Below are 14487 nucleotides of genomic sequence, written 5' to 3' on the forward strand. Positions count from 1 at the left end.
CCAGTGAGAACAGTCACCCTCTTAGAGCAATAAAGGACTTGCACAACAGGCATTTTTGAGGATTAAGAGGCTACCATACTTGAGAACCTTTGTAAAACAGCTTAAAGCACTGTTTATAGATTACTCTGTCTTTTAGAGCTGGGTTACTCTATTCACTTTTGCACTCTGAATCAAAGTGAAAGCATCATTTTAAGCCCACAGAAACTGTGCAGCAACAGGGGCCATGTTTAATAGGTTTCTTACCTGTTCTGGTCTTTAAAGGCTTTTGACATGGTTTTCTATAGACGGTGTGCACCTTTGAAATTAACAGTATGGTAGAACTGCAGTTTTAAAGTTATACCTGTCCTTTTAGATTCTAATAGTAGCCTTGCATCCTGTTTGCTTCATTGAGTGCAAGCCAGCAGCTCTGCCACGTTATTGTAGCATCCTGTCAAACAGGTGTCTATCCTATGTCAACAGGGACAAACTGGATAAGCACAAAACATGCTGCTTTCCTAGCTAGTAGCATTATATCTCCACCCAAAGAAACAGCAGGTGCACCAGGCTCACAACCATTACACACCCCTGCAACGGGGGCACGCAGCATCACCCTGAAGTGAAGTATCTCCCAAGAGGGGAGGCACCTCAGGGAAGGTGTCAGTCCACCACAATCCCCTGAACTTTAGCACTAAAGGTTTCATATTTAGATAAAGGTAGTTACAGGTCAATGCAATACAGTTATTAAAGTTGTCTCACTGTTTCACAGATAGCACAGAGTACCAGTTATAGAGTTGAACGGGTTAAAAAAAGAAGCCACCATCCACCATTACTTAGTGCAGAGGTGTAGCAGGAACCCCTTTTTGCAGGACAAGGCCAGAGTCAAGACACACACCAATATGGTTAACAGTCATGCTCCAACTTTATTAGAAAGCAAGTCCTTATATATTCTTGTGCATGCTAAAAATAGCAGCAAGCCCTTATATACTTGTTGCTACCTCGTGTTACTCTTGCCCATGCTCATTTCAACAAAATAGCTCCTCTCGGTACTTGCCACAAACATTGCTACCCACACACAGCCAGTAGATAAGTTCCTGCTTTTGTAATTCTAGTGAGTCCCTTCATCAGTTCCTTCCCTAACAAGCACATTCTTTTCTTCTGGCCTTCTTGCTTTTAGACGTCGTAAATCTTCTGACCCGAATGCTGGTTGTACTTCTGCATTGTCCGTGTGTGCAGAAAGTCCAGCAAGCCAGCATACGCACCCACACAGAGGAACTAGCAGATTATACATAAGCACCAAGCAGAATATACTCTATTTCAACAAGGTAGTGTTACTTGAAGTGGAAGTTGTAAGATACTAGTGCCATTACAGCTAAAAACACTTCTGTAGAGATGATACCTAACCAAGTACTAGACCTCCCTAAGTACTTTCAGGAAGCCTCCAGGTCCAGTATTAAAACCCAGAAGACACACTGCAGACAGACTATAGAAGAGAAGCATCTACCTTATCTCTTATTCCAGAAAGAGCTTGCTAGGAAACATGGTAGAAATATTCTACAAGCACAAGGACTGAGTTAATACCATTAATCAGTAATACTATGCTAAGATTGTCATTGTGGTGCTAACTAAGTTAGTGCTTAGCACTTACTACTAAGTGCTAAGATTGTCACTAGTTGCCTAATTACTTAGGGTGAATTATGACACCATTTCTCAAGCTAGTCAATTAGGCTCATACAAGAAAAATTACACTCAGGCAACAGTACAACAACCTCACTTCCATTGACTTGAAAAGCATATTTCAACTATGCTTCCTTTGAAAGCTCATCCATGCAGAAGCATTATCATCTTTGATAGACAGTATATATATCAAGACCATCAAACCACTATTAAGAGATAATGACATGCTACTGATTTTTAATCAGACCTCTAGGAGTATAAGAAATACAGACAAATCAAATATCTCGATATCACATTGTCTTAAGTGGCACACTAGAGTTCAAAATAAGCTAAGATTCAAATTCGGTGTCAGTACAAGGTTGCAACATGATTTCAGTTACTTCAGTGCAGCTGTATAATCCACAAAGAAGTTGCCACTAACTCATCTAGCAAATTCCAACAAATATCAGTTAGCCATAAGCATGCCACAGAGTTGCAGGATTTAATTCTTCAGCTCTCATGAAGTGCTACCCAGGCAAGTTTCCTCCCCGCAACCCACTCTGATCATTGAGCTGTCAGAGCTAGCCCACTGGTCTTGAAAATGTGGCACATGACACTGCAGGCAGACAGACCATGAGCTGCTACCACTGCTCCCCCAGGAGATGGAACTTGCTAGATCACGTTATCTTCAGTTTCCCCAGTGAACTAGATGCCTGGAATAAGTTAGAAGACCAAACACTAGTTTGGCTAGGTAGTACCAGCAGAGGCAACTGTCTCTGCCCATGCAATTACATTCCTTACTCCTAAACTGTAGTGTCTCATGTCCACGTCTCCATGTGATGTGCTCTGTTGTGATCACATCTGATGGAGCTAGGCAAGTAATAAACCTCTACTCTTAACCAGTCCCATCTCCCCAGGGCACTGGGGAATCACCTCCCTGTAGCCTCTGAAAGTGCCTCCACTATTTTAAGCACTTACCTGAAGGGTTCACAGGTGTACACCATGAGTCACTAAGATCCCTCAATCAGGCACATCACACAAGTGCCAAGCACTGAACCTTTGCCCCATCTTTCAATTAATGCACTTGCATCACACAAAGCAACAATAGTGACATTTACTACTTCAGATAATTTGTACTAGTTAGCCATAATTCAGATGCTGTGTTAAAAAGCCTTTAAACAGATTTCTTCACTCCAGTTTCCCCAGTCAGGAAGAGTGAATACCATACCAAGGTATTCTGCACATACAAGAAGCTACCTTTCTACTGGACTAAGAACAGATGTTTTCTATAACAAAAAGGCATGTAGTTTTCTACTCTACTGTATTAATTTACTTGATATCAAAGCCAAAAGCAGTATTTCTATCTTTAAATGGAAACTGGATTATTACACCAGTACAGGGGTCACAGGTTAGTGCAATTGCTTTTCTTCAAGTGTAAAGTTAGTAAAACTAAAAAAGCTGTGGAGAGTTTTCCTTATGGTAGAAGGGTTATCCTTGGTCTCCCTCATGGGGAATGCTCTGCCTACCACTGCCACAGCATTTACATCCAAACACGTGTTCTCCAACCACAAAGCCTCCAGAGTGCTGGAGAAGGAAAAGTGACACCATATAACACACTTGTTGATAGCCCTGGTTTTGGTTGGCAGACTTAACTCAGAACCACTTGACTTCCCCACAGAAAAATTAGGACACATTTAGTTCATTACACTTCCCTTTATAACCTAGCAAGTGACAGGTCACATGAAAATACAGAACCAATGCAGAATATAAACTATATATTTCTCCTTGTGTACTCTTTGAGACATTTCCTCTCTCCACAGAGCACATTACCAAAATAAAAAACTACTGTTCTGATACACAGCCAGCTTCTCATAGCTCTCATGCTTTTCTTGGGACAACAACATCAGCACAACAGGGTGCTCCTGTACCCCAATGCATGCAGCACAGGGAACAAACAGGAGATGTTGGAGGTCTGTGTGCAGCTGCAGGGGTCATAACCTCACTGGGGTCACAGAGGTGAGCAGGGATAGCTCTCATAGTTAGAGTGCTGCAGCAGATGGCTACAGGCTCTTTAGGACAGACGGGCCAGGAAGGCAAGGAGGAGAGTTGCCCTTCCCATGAGAAAAAGCAGGGATGCATGAAGCTTTACCTAGGGATGGATGATGAGCCAGTTTATGAGTCAGGATTAGCAGAGTCAGTAGGAGGGCTGGACTAGACAGTCTCCAGAAGTGTCTTCCAGCCTCAGCAACTCTATGATTCAAGTCTGCGCCCCAGCATTACAGCTGCTACAAATCTTATTTGTGGGGAGTCTTTGGAAGTGGAAGGCCTATTTGACAATTTGCACAAGTAGTACAGCAGAGCTAGTAAACTTACAGCAAGTTCTTCATGACTAACACTTAATTAGGAACCTTAACTAATACTTAATATATACGAGAGTATAACAAAAGGCATGCTCATCAGATAACTACAATTAGAAGACAGTTGTGAATACTTAAGGAAATAAGTGGGACAAGATCACTGCTTGATCCCTGTTTTACAAACTAAATGAAGATGTATAGTATTGCCACTGGTCAGTCTACTTATGTCTAATAATTTTTGAATTTAGTTTCCTTTCATTATAGCTTCAGAACAGATTCAACCATAAATCCTACTGTGATTTTAGTTTGCCTTAAGACAAAATTCTCAGTGAGCTTGCAGAATTGTTTAAAAAAAAGTTAAAGTGCTTCCTAAAATGTGTATTGAAAATGAGAAAGTAGAATGAGAAATAGCATCAGTTTCCAGCACACATTCCTGTCTTTTGAAAGAACATTTCTTTAAATTCCTTGGCTAGCCTATTTTATGACACAGTAGATAAAAGCAGAAGGCTGCCATAAAAGTCAGCCAGTGAGACTTCTTGGTGACTACACTAATGAGAATTCCTTACCTACCTAAAATGGGATCTCACAGTAAGCCAGGAACACTAAATAGCAGAAGAGTACTATCATGGGGAGGAGTTTCTTACCACAGCAGCAGTTTAGTGGAAAGGCTGTATCAGAGATCACTACATACTTTAGAATTAGTTCATTCTAATCAGGTAACAGGTCCCCCAGGTAGCAAAATCACCTCCTCCCTGGAAAGCTAAGGCAACTGGCCTGCAGCTTGATCTAAAAAGACTTGTTAAATGTTTGCTTTAGAGTGGTGCCCAAGACTGTGCCCTGCTGAGCACCTTTATAAACCAACTCCTTTAAAAAAACAAAGCCACTTTAGTTAGTGTTCTCCCACATGGAGTCCAGAGTTCAGGTAGTTCCTACAGTTACAGTGTTTTGTCATGTTTTGAGTATAATGCTGTAATGCAGTACTCTTAGAATCTTATTTGTAAGGTGATATTTTTGTTAAACCTGTGATTTAAGCCACTAGCTTATAAAAAACCCTGTCATCAATATTAAATCTAAATCAGAAATATTTTTTTAAACATCCATCTACATGAACAAAACCACACCCTAAACTGGGGCTAAGTTTAGGTCTCTGGTACTCTTCTGAAAAATCTTTTTCACTACAGGTAAAGATACATACAGAAAGAGCTAAAAAACAGAGAAATCACAGCACCTGCATAACTCAGCATGTTCTCAGCTTTCCAGTTCTACACTTTGTCTTCAGATTAGTTCTGCCACATTCCAAATTTAAGAAGAACATACTAAAAACTCCAATTTCAGGCCACTAAAAGTGCAATGAAACATTTCATACTAATCACATCAACTGACAGTAACACTTTCACAGAGTAACAGTTGAAAGGATCAAGGCTTTAACAAATACTTATAATCCCAGGACCAATTTTTCAGTCTTTGAGTTGTGATCCTGCAAAGATTCCTAGTCAGGATGGCACTTCCATTAAGTCTCATATTCCTGTAATCAACCATCATTTACTCCTTTCTCAACCACTTCAGCAAGCATTGAGAAGGCTATGGGCTCAGGGTCCCACAGAAAACCGTTGAAAGTGACTGTTCAAAGCAAGCAGTTTAGGCTCCTGCGTAAGTAGCTACTTGAATCTTTGTGGTGACATTCTCACATTACATGACTTCATGACTCTCATTTTGACAGGTCTTGAAAAACATACTTGCACATCTCAAGCACAAAAGACAAAACAGATCCTCTAATAGTACTATTAAAGCAGTATTTAGAAGAACATGAGACAAAGCATGAGTTATATAGGCTTATCTTGTTCAAATGACAACACAACTTGATATTTCTAGGGCAGGCATAGATGAAAGTTGCTTAGCCCTGTTTAATGGGCTAAAAGGAACTACCAACAAAATTTTTGCTCTTTGGCAGCTATTAACAAATACTATCTAATACTATCTGCTCCATAGCCTCTTATCAAGAGGCAGGTACCAGTTGCATCTTAAAACAAAAGCTGCAAAATTGGTTATTACCACCAGGAGAGTGAAGAGCCAGGATGTGCTGACCTCGTGCAATAGTGGTTAACAAGCAGTGGAACCTTATGACCACTGCTCAATGGTGGTGCAGAATGGTTACCAGAGACATGGGGGTGGAAAACAGATTAAGACAGAAAATGTAAAAACTGAAGGTTTTAATCAGCAGGATGGTACTTCCAAGTCAAAACAGAAAAATTTTGAGAATATAGTTGCTATCTAACCTGGCTGATAATTAGTATCAGCAACTTTCATAAGTCAATTATGCAAAAGTTACTTGAAGTCAGGGACAGGCTGTGAAAAGCAGCAAGCACCCACCTTCTGTGGCCTTCCCAGCCAACACTTTGGGTTTCACTCAAAGCCCTGGAGGACACTACTCCCATCCTGACTTGTTTGCTCCAGACAAGACACCTACAGACGTTAGGCACTGTTTGTCTTGATACCACTATGCCCTTGCAGTCCCCTGAGTGCTTAGTGCCTCCACAGCTGTCATGAGAAACAGGCTCCTTCAGTACCTCTGCTAAGAGAGGCCATTAATTCAGATGAATTCATTGTGTAATAGAAAGCAATTCACTTAATCAGTCACATGGAGTTTGAATCTAGTTAATAAGAAATTATCAAATTAAAGTGCCAGTATCCACTGCATGGAAAGCAAACAGAGTTTACAAAGCAACACGACAAGAACACACCGCAAATCAGATTCCCAAATCATTATGTTAGGGCTTGTTCTGCTACATCACTTGGCCACTTCTGCTCTGGTCACAGGACAGTTCTGTTGCTTGTAAAGCCTGGACCCCAATGCTTCCCAGAGAAGCAAGACATTTTGTCCTGCATTTGGTCAAATATCAGTGGGTGCTTAATCAGTTAAGTCGCAGCTGAAAAAACTTCAAGACTGAAAGAGGCATTAGATCACAGAAACTATGTATCATCCAGGATTTCAGTGTACACATCCCAGTTGTCTAGGTTGTGTCCCATCATTACTGCCTTGATTTGATCAAAATGCCTCAACTGCTCTATCCAGATATCCAGTACCACTGCACTGACATTTAGAGACAATTTTGAGTTTTAGAGGGTGACTGAGAAAGGCTATTGTCTGGTCAAATTAAGCTTTCTGTTAAGAGTTTTTGAGCTAAATCTTTAAACTAGACATTCCTCTGCAGCATATACATAACACCAGTGAAAATAGGTCAAGCTTCACTTCTCTCCAGGCATACAAAACAGAATTAAGTTGGCCTACTCCATAAGAGGTGTACAACAAAATTTGCTACAAAAAACTAACATAGCAAACTTTTTTACAGGAGTAGTCTGAAAGCTTCTCTATTCCCTAAATAAAATATTTAATATAGGAAGTAAATGCAAAAACTTTTACCACGGTAAACTGATATAATCTGATCATAAACAAAAATTTAAGTTCAGTATACGGGGTCCAGAAGTGATTGAAGTAGTAGATAAAACTTTTAACAAGTTTGCTATAAGTGAATAAGCTGTAAAGATGCTATTGCCAAGTAAGATTGAGCTACTGCTACTAAATTCTCTACAATAAAGTTATTCCCAGCCTTCAAGCAAATCACTTGCAAGAACCACAAGTCTGGTTCCCAGTTAAGTTCTTTCTCCCAGCTCTGATAACTTCAGGTTGGGGGGGAAAGGAGCAGAGTTTTAAGGCATCTTAAAAAAAAAAAAAAAGACAGCTTTTCCTGAAAGTCACGGCTCTGAGGATGCCCTTGAACAGATAGGCAGTTCCCTCCCCCTCACAAGAGCAACAAGGATCTCTGAACTACAGAAGTAATGTTTGGGCAGTTAAACAAACAAAAAGCTACTTGGACTGCAGTCTCAAGCTTTGAAAAAGGGGAAGGCTGGTTCTAGTGCAGGTACAGTCTCCCTGCTCCCCTTCCTCCATGAAAACACTTAGGGTTAGGACCAAGTCTTCTGTACTAGGATCAGAACTGATTCAACAGGACTGCAGCAGAAAGACCGAGTTAGGCCTCCATCAGCTGTTCAGGAAGCGTGAGCTGCTTTGTCTCACCACCTCTCCCTGCCCTTTTCCAGGTAAGGTCACGCTCAGGCACCACCTTTCTCCTCCTACAAGATCTACACCGGTAAGGCTGCAGGGAAGATAAAGAGCAGCACAGAGAGAACCTGGCCAAACAAAACAAGATCCCTCAGAAACTTCTATTTTCGCTGAGACCGACAGCATCTCAAGTCCTCCGATTATCTCACACAGATAAAAAGCTGTCACTTGTCCCAGGGCAGCCAAGGAAAGGCAGAGAAGCCTGCACAGAATGCACCTGAGAAACCAACACTAAAGACCGGCTTCTTCTCACCCTTTCCTTCCCCCGAGCCCCGCTTGTAGATACCGGGTGCAGCAACCACCCAGCCTCGATGACTCCACCTCAGCCCCAACGCCACCAGGACGCAGCAGAAGCGGCCAAACCCACGGCAGAGGGGCTGCAGCGCAGCGGAGCCTCACCTCCCAGCCCGGCTCCCACGCAGGCCCGAGGAACACAGGCTACACGCGAGGCTCTTCCTTCCCCCACACCCCCAAAGCCTTCTAAGCGCCGAGCAACCGCGTCCCGGGGTAGGAGAAGCCGCCGGGCTCCCTTCGCTCCGCACCCCCAGGTGGAAGAGGGGTGTCCCACACCGCCGGGTCACACATACACACACACACACACCCGCCCTTCCTCTCCACAGAACGGGGAGGACCGGACGGAGGGGGCTCAGTCACACCGCCAGGCCGGCAGGCCCAGGCCCGCTCAGGCCACTGTCGGGACCCGGCGGCTCCCGCTTTCCCTCACCGAGGGAGCGGGGCCGCAGCCGAGCCGCCCCCAAGCCCGAGGGTGGCTCCGAGGCCCACCCGCCCCCTCCCTCTCACCTGGGGGCTAAGACCCGGCTCCGCGCTGCGGCTCCAGCCCGGCGCCCGGCTCCGCTTTAACCCCCGCCGCCGCCCCCCGCGCTCTCATTGGGGTGCCGCCGCCCGCGCGCCCCCGCCGGGCACTTCCGCCCTGCTCGGCGCCGCTCCCGCCTAGCCGGCTCCCCGCGAGCGCGCGCGCGCGCCCCCGCCCCGGCACCGCCTCCCTCCGCCCGCCCGGCGGTCACGTGGGAATCTCGGGCCAATCGGCGAGGGGGGCGGGGCGGGGGGCGGAGCCGCGGCCGTGTGTTGGGGCGGCTGAGGGGTCCGGTCCCGCCCCCCAAGGGAGCTGCCAACGAGCAGCGGGAAGGGGCTGTCCGCCCCCCGGGGGGCTGTCCGGTCCGCCCCACGGCTGCCTCCCCCGGCCGGGAAAGGGCCCGCGGGGACCTCCTGCAACGCTGCATCCCCCAGGGTCCCCTGGAGAGCCCGGCCCATAAAGCCCACGGGCTCTGTTTCGACCCAGAAGAAGTAAGGAAGGGTTCTGTCTTAAATACATCGCCTGTATGGTAGTGCAGACTGTACTGACGGCTGCAGAAATGAATAATTATGAGGTCAGAAGGCAAATGAATGAAAATGTCCCTGCTTCTCATAATTGTCGAGGATGCCTAGTGTTTTATTAAATCATCATACTGCAATCCTGTCATCACAGAATCACAGAATCGTCTAGGTTGGAAAAGACCTTGAAGACCATCCAGTCCAACCATTGACCTAACACTGACTGTTAACTGCGTCGGGCGGAGGAAGCAAGCAGCCGATTCAATGTGAATGATAGAGCAAGCTTCAACTTTATTGACAGAAATCACCCCTTATATAAGCACTCTACAATAATCATGCATACTACTCACAAATCTATTGGATACATGTAAAAAGCTACATTATAATGTCCCAGCCCCCTGTGGCATCTCAGACATGTCATAACATCTTCCCTCTTCTGAACCTGTTTTTCTCCCAGGGCCGTTCCCTTATCATATACAAGGTCATAATGTACCTCAGTTTCTCTCTTTGTTAACATAACAGTCCTTTGTTAGGCATAACTGTACCCTGGGTTTTTTCCTTTTTTTACCTCAGATGGCTGCAATCAGCTTCTGCAGAGACCCATGGCCTTGCTCTCTGCAAGCCGTTCTCCAACAGTTAACTCCACCAGATCCCTCAGCGCTATGTCAACCCGACTCCTAATCTTCTCCAGGGATGGGGACTCCACCACCTCCCTGGGCAGCCCATTCCAACACCTAACAACCCGTTCTGTAAAGAAATGCTTCCTAATATCTAGTCTAAACCTTCTCTGGTGCAACTTGAGGCCATTACCTCTTGTCCTATCGCTTACTACTGGGTTAAAGAGGCTCATCCCCAGTTCTCTGCAACCTCCTTTCAGGTAGCTGTAGAGGCGATGAGGTCTCCCCTCAGCCTCCTCTTCTCCAGACTAAACACCCCCAGTTCCCTCAGCCGCTCCACGTTCGACCTGTGCTCCAGACCCTGCACCAGCTTCGTTGCCCTTCTCTGGACACGCTCGAGTCATTCAATGTCCTTTTTGTAGTGAGGGGCCCAAAACTGAACACAGGAATCGAGGGGCGGCCTCACCAGTGCCGAGTACAGGGGTCAGATCCCTTCCCTGTCCCTGCTGGCCACGCTATTGCTGACACAAGCCAAGCCATGTATGTGTGCAGCACAGAGCAGTTTTAACTACTCAGGAAAAAAAAAAAAAAAAGTCTATTGCTATATTTACCGCAATTCTTTCTTCAAATATTTATCAGTTCTCAGATCCAAATTCTCTCTGTCCAATTCCAATGTTACCAATCGCACAATCAGACATAGCCGTTTTGCCAGTTACAAAGGAAAACATACCTTTTCTCTCTGCTTTAATTAGTTTGGCTAATTTTTCTAGCTTTAAATGTTGATGTATTTAAATTCCACACACTGAAGTTAGAGTGAATGTGTTGGGTAAATTTCTTCCTTCTAGAAAAGCAGCACTTTGCATAACGCCCACCTTGAGAAACTATGGAAGTTACTATTACCAGTGATCTCCGGGGGTTCAGAGCCTTTGAGGCAGAACTAAGAAGTTAAGTAGTTGTGTTAACTCTTGCATTCAGATTGGGCCTCTTTGTAGCCTCCTACAGAAGAGAGAGAATTAATTACCTTCCATGTCTGTCTATTGATAGCTGGGTGAGATTGTATTTTGAAGTTGGAGAGCATAAAAAAGCCTGTTGCTTAAAATAAATAGAAAAAAAAAAAAAAAAAAGAAAAGCAATCCAGTGTTATAAAAGTAGTAGATTAAACTGGCCTATTACCAAAACAAAATAAAATGGAGGAGGATGAGAAACTAGAAATACATTTACTATAATCTGTAATTTCTAGGTTGGCAAAAAATACCAGGAATTGGAAAAAAGAGGTTACAGAATCAGAAAAAAGTAGGTGCATGACTCTGAGAAACAGCGGAGTATTTCAGGACTGCATAAAAAGGAAATACTGTCTGAATTTCTCCCATCTTGAAGGAAATGATGCTTTCTATATTGTTTCTAAGTAAACAGGATTGACATCATCCTTGCATCATAATCAGTTTCTCCTCCTAACTCAAACAACTGGAAAACACCAGATTTTAGTTAACCCCTCTGGTGAAAAAGGGACTTTCTCTTTTCAGATTTGTTTATTAGGAACAGTCCCAATTGCAATAATTCTTCCCCTCTGCGTTATAGATTGAATCGGATTAAGAACTACATCAATATTCATCCTTCATTAGAAGCTGGCAGGCTGAGAGCTATTTACTATTTGATGCCATCCATGTAGAAAAGGAATAATCAGGGAAATAAACATTTCCAGTTGCGAAGGAATGTTGCTTTATAGCTAACACTTATATTACCCAAATCTTGGTATTTCTAGAATTATGCTTATTATGCTTGCTTTTTTTTTTTTTTTTTAGATAGATTTTGTATGTAGTCCTAAAAAAAAGAAAACCAAGTAAAAATTAGAACTGTTTGCTGTTTATTCTGTAACTATATGTCTCCACAGCCATCTTTTATGCCATGCAGGAGGGACTAGTTGCTCTGATGTGACTATTCACAGAAGATAAATATTTTCAGCAAGTCATATCTATGAGTTGAAACTACCAAGAATGTGGGAACCTAGGTCTTTTCAAACTGAACACACTATTAGTTTGCTGCCCATACCACAATGCTGACACTTCCCCTTCCCCCTTGCAAAAAGGAGGGTTGAGAAACTAACCACATCTATCCTGCTTCTGTAAATTGTTTAGGGGAAACCCACTTCTTTGTAGTAATTCAGTCATGACAAAGAACATTTGTCTGATGCCACATTTTGAATCATTATGCATGTTGCCTGGTATAATCTCCATGGTTACCATAGGTGTTACAGATATATTTTTGCTTCAGTACTTCAGGAAGAAAAATTCTATAGAACAATTTAGGGGAGAAAATTCCTTTTCGTTGTCATTTATATTGCATTTATCTTAAGTGCTTCGCAGACAATAAACGTTCACTTTCTAAACAAGTAAGATTTCAGCAGTGATGGAAAAATTTATCTCCAGCTGTTGTTTTATCCTACCATAATTTGTTTTAAACTGCAAATTCTTAGAGATAGGGACAGTATTTCTGATGCATGCATTTAGTTTCTAGCCCACCAAGAATGTAACAGGGCACTCTGTGTCACTGCCAGTCATGAACAACAGTAAGTGTGGTGGGATGACTGAGAAACAAGTATTTTTTTCTCTGCAAAGATTAGGACTCATACTTCTCTTATGAGCAGTTCTAATTTTTAGGTAGAAATATATTATAGAAAGATGGCTAGCTGAAACAAGAATTAGCTGAAATTAGTTCTAGAACCTAGAGATGGGAAAGATGTAAAACCCAGATATATAGGTCTATTTGATTTTAAATTTTTTTTCCTTTTTTTTTTTTTTTTTTTTAAATTGTGGAAGTAATTGACAAAGAAAATTAAGATGTATATAAGGAATTAAACAGAAAAGATCGCAGTAGACCCATTCCTAGTAAGATGGTTAGTAGACCACCAAAACTAGCCCAAGTGCTGCAGGGAAGTGGGGAGCTGTCTGAACTTTATGGGATCTATTGGTCCGATCCCGTGCGTTACTATATCCACTACTGCTGAGGGGAGAGAGGCTAACACTGTTACCTCCCTCTCCTTTCTGATAAATCAATGCTAGATGGGACTGGTAGTTGCCTTGGCCTCCATGTTTGCCAGTTACCCTGTTTGTGTAAAACCAGCATCTGCGTACCCAGTTCTCTTTTGACAGTGTTTGTATTGTCTTGCCTGTATTTTTTGCATAAGTGACTATGGGAGGAACAAGGTAAGAAGCCAGTTCAGGAAAAATGTATTTGAGGAACTATAAAACCTAGCGGGCTGCAAACGATGGAGAGAAGGAATACCCCATTCCTGCAGGGAGCATGTAAGAGTAGTCTCGGAGTAAAAGGAAAGGTATATAAACTGATGAGGAACTTGGAGGGAGGATCTTGAATTGCAATAGAATCAATGCTACCTAGGAAGTCAGTCTTTTCAGATTTAATAATGTCATTTTCAGTCTCTGTCAATAACAGAAATAAGAGGCAGATTCTCTTCTCTGCTGACATCTGAACGCTGAAGAGGGACCGCTGCAGGACAGGTACCTGAGTCACAACTTTTACTCCAGCCTCGGTTTACACAAGCCTGAGACAGGAATGGTTGCCAGTAATAACCACAAAGATATCAGGGTTTGATGGAGAAAGAAGTGGTCCTGCCACACCTCCAGCAGTGAGGCTGAGCCAGAAACATAAGAACAGGTTAAAGCAGCCGGGAGGTTTTGTCCCTCTCTGAAGGAATTCTTAGTTACACACGGCCAGTCCCTTGTAGCACCTGTGCAGCACAAAGCAACGGTTCAGTGAAGGTTATCAGACATGTAAGTTTTTAATAATTTATTCATTGCAAAGCCAGTTGGTTTTTTTTTTTAATCCTACTTTTTAAACCACTTTTCAGTCAAAATTAATGCTAGTGTAAAACTGGGGAAAACAGAAAAAAAACCCAATTGGATTATCCAGAATGCTGTGGTTGTCCTTTTTGTTCTCAAAATACAACAGTTTTTCATATGTGCAGAGTTCAACTGTCAGAGTTAATCTAGGCTCAGAAAATTTGTCAGAAGAGGTACATGTACATAGTGTGCACTCAAATGGAGTTTGTTCTAAAAGAAAGATAATTTAGACATATATGATTTTCTCTTTGGGCATGGGTAGTCTAAGAAGAGCTACATTATACAGATTATTTCTACACTTAAGAGAATGCAGCTGACCTTGCCATGACTTATGAATTTCAGCATTCAAAAACTATAAAGCAGTAAACTAAAATATATCAGAAGCAAACAACAGTAAATGAAATAGGGCTGTGGTTTTGGCCTTGTAGTAGTTCATGGCGTTTTCGACTATATCATGCACTTTATTTTTGTTACAGAAAGCAGGAAATCACCACACTAAAATAAAGTTCACTATTAAATCACCTTTCCATTTCAGATACAGCTGGGATTTGTCAGGATCATATCGCAAGGTC

General features: G+C 42.9%; 1 protein-coding gene across 2 annotated transcripts in view; it reads right to left on the reverse strand.

The window, feature by feature from the left end:
• The window catches only part of RALB (RAS like proto-oncogene B), a 53401-nt gene that overhangs the window by 20361 nt on the left and 18553 nt on the right, over positions 1–14487 (reverse strand). Inside the window, exon 1 of one of the 2 annotated variants that reach the window (XM_074910565.1) lies at positions 8911–9044. The exons of the other annotated variant lie outside the window; for it this stretch is intronic. The gene's annotated coding sequence lies outside the window, so the exon portion shown is untranslated. Of the gene's footprint in view, positions 1–8910; positions 9045–14487 lie in introns of those variants that run through there. 2 annotated transcript variants of the gene reach the window in all.

The sequence above is a fragment of the Athene noctua genome, chromosome 7 (genome assembly GCF_965140245.1).
Source record: "Athene noctua chromosome 7, bAthNoc1.hap1.1, whole genome shotgun sequence".
In the NCBI taxonomy this organism is placed as follows: domain Eukaryota; kingdom Metazoa; phylum Chordata; class Aves; order Strigiformes; family Strigidae; genus Athene; species Athene noctua.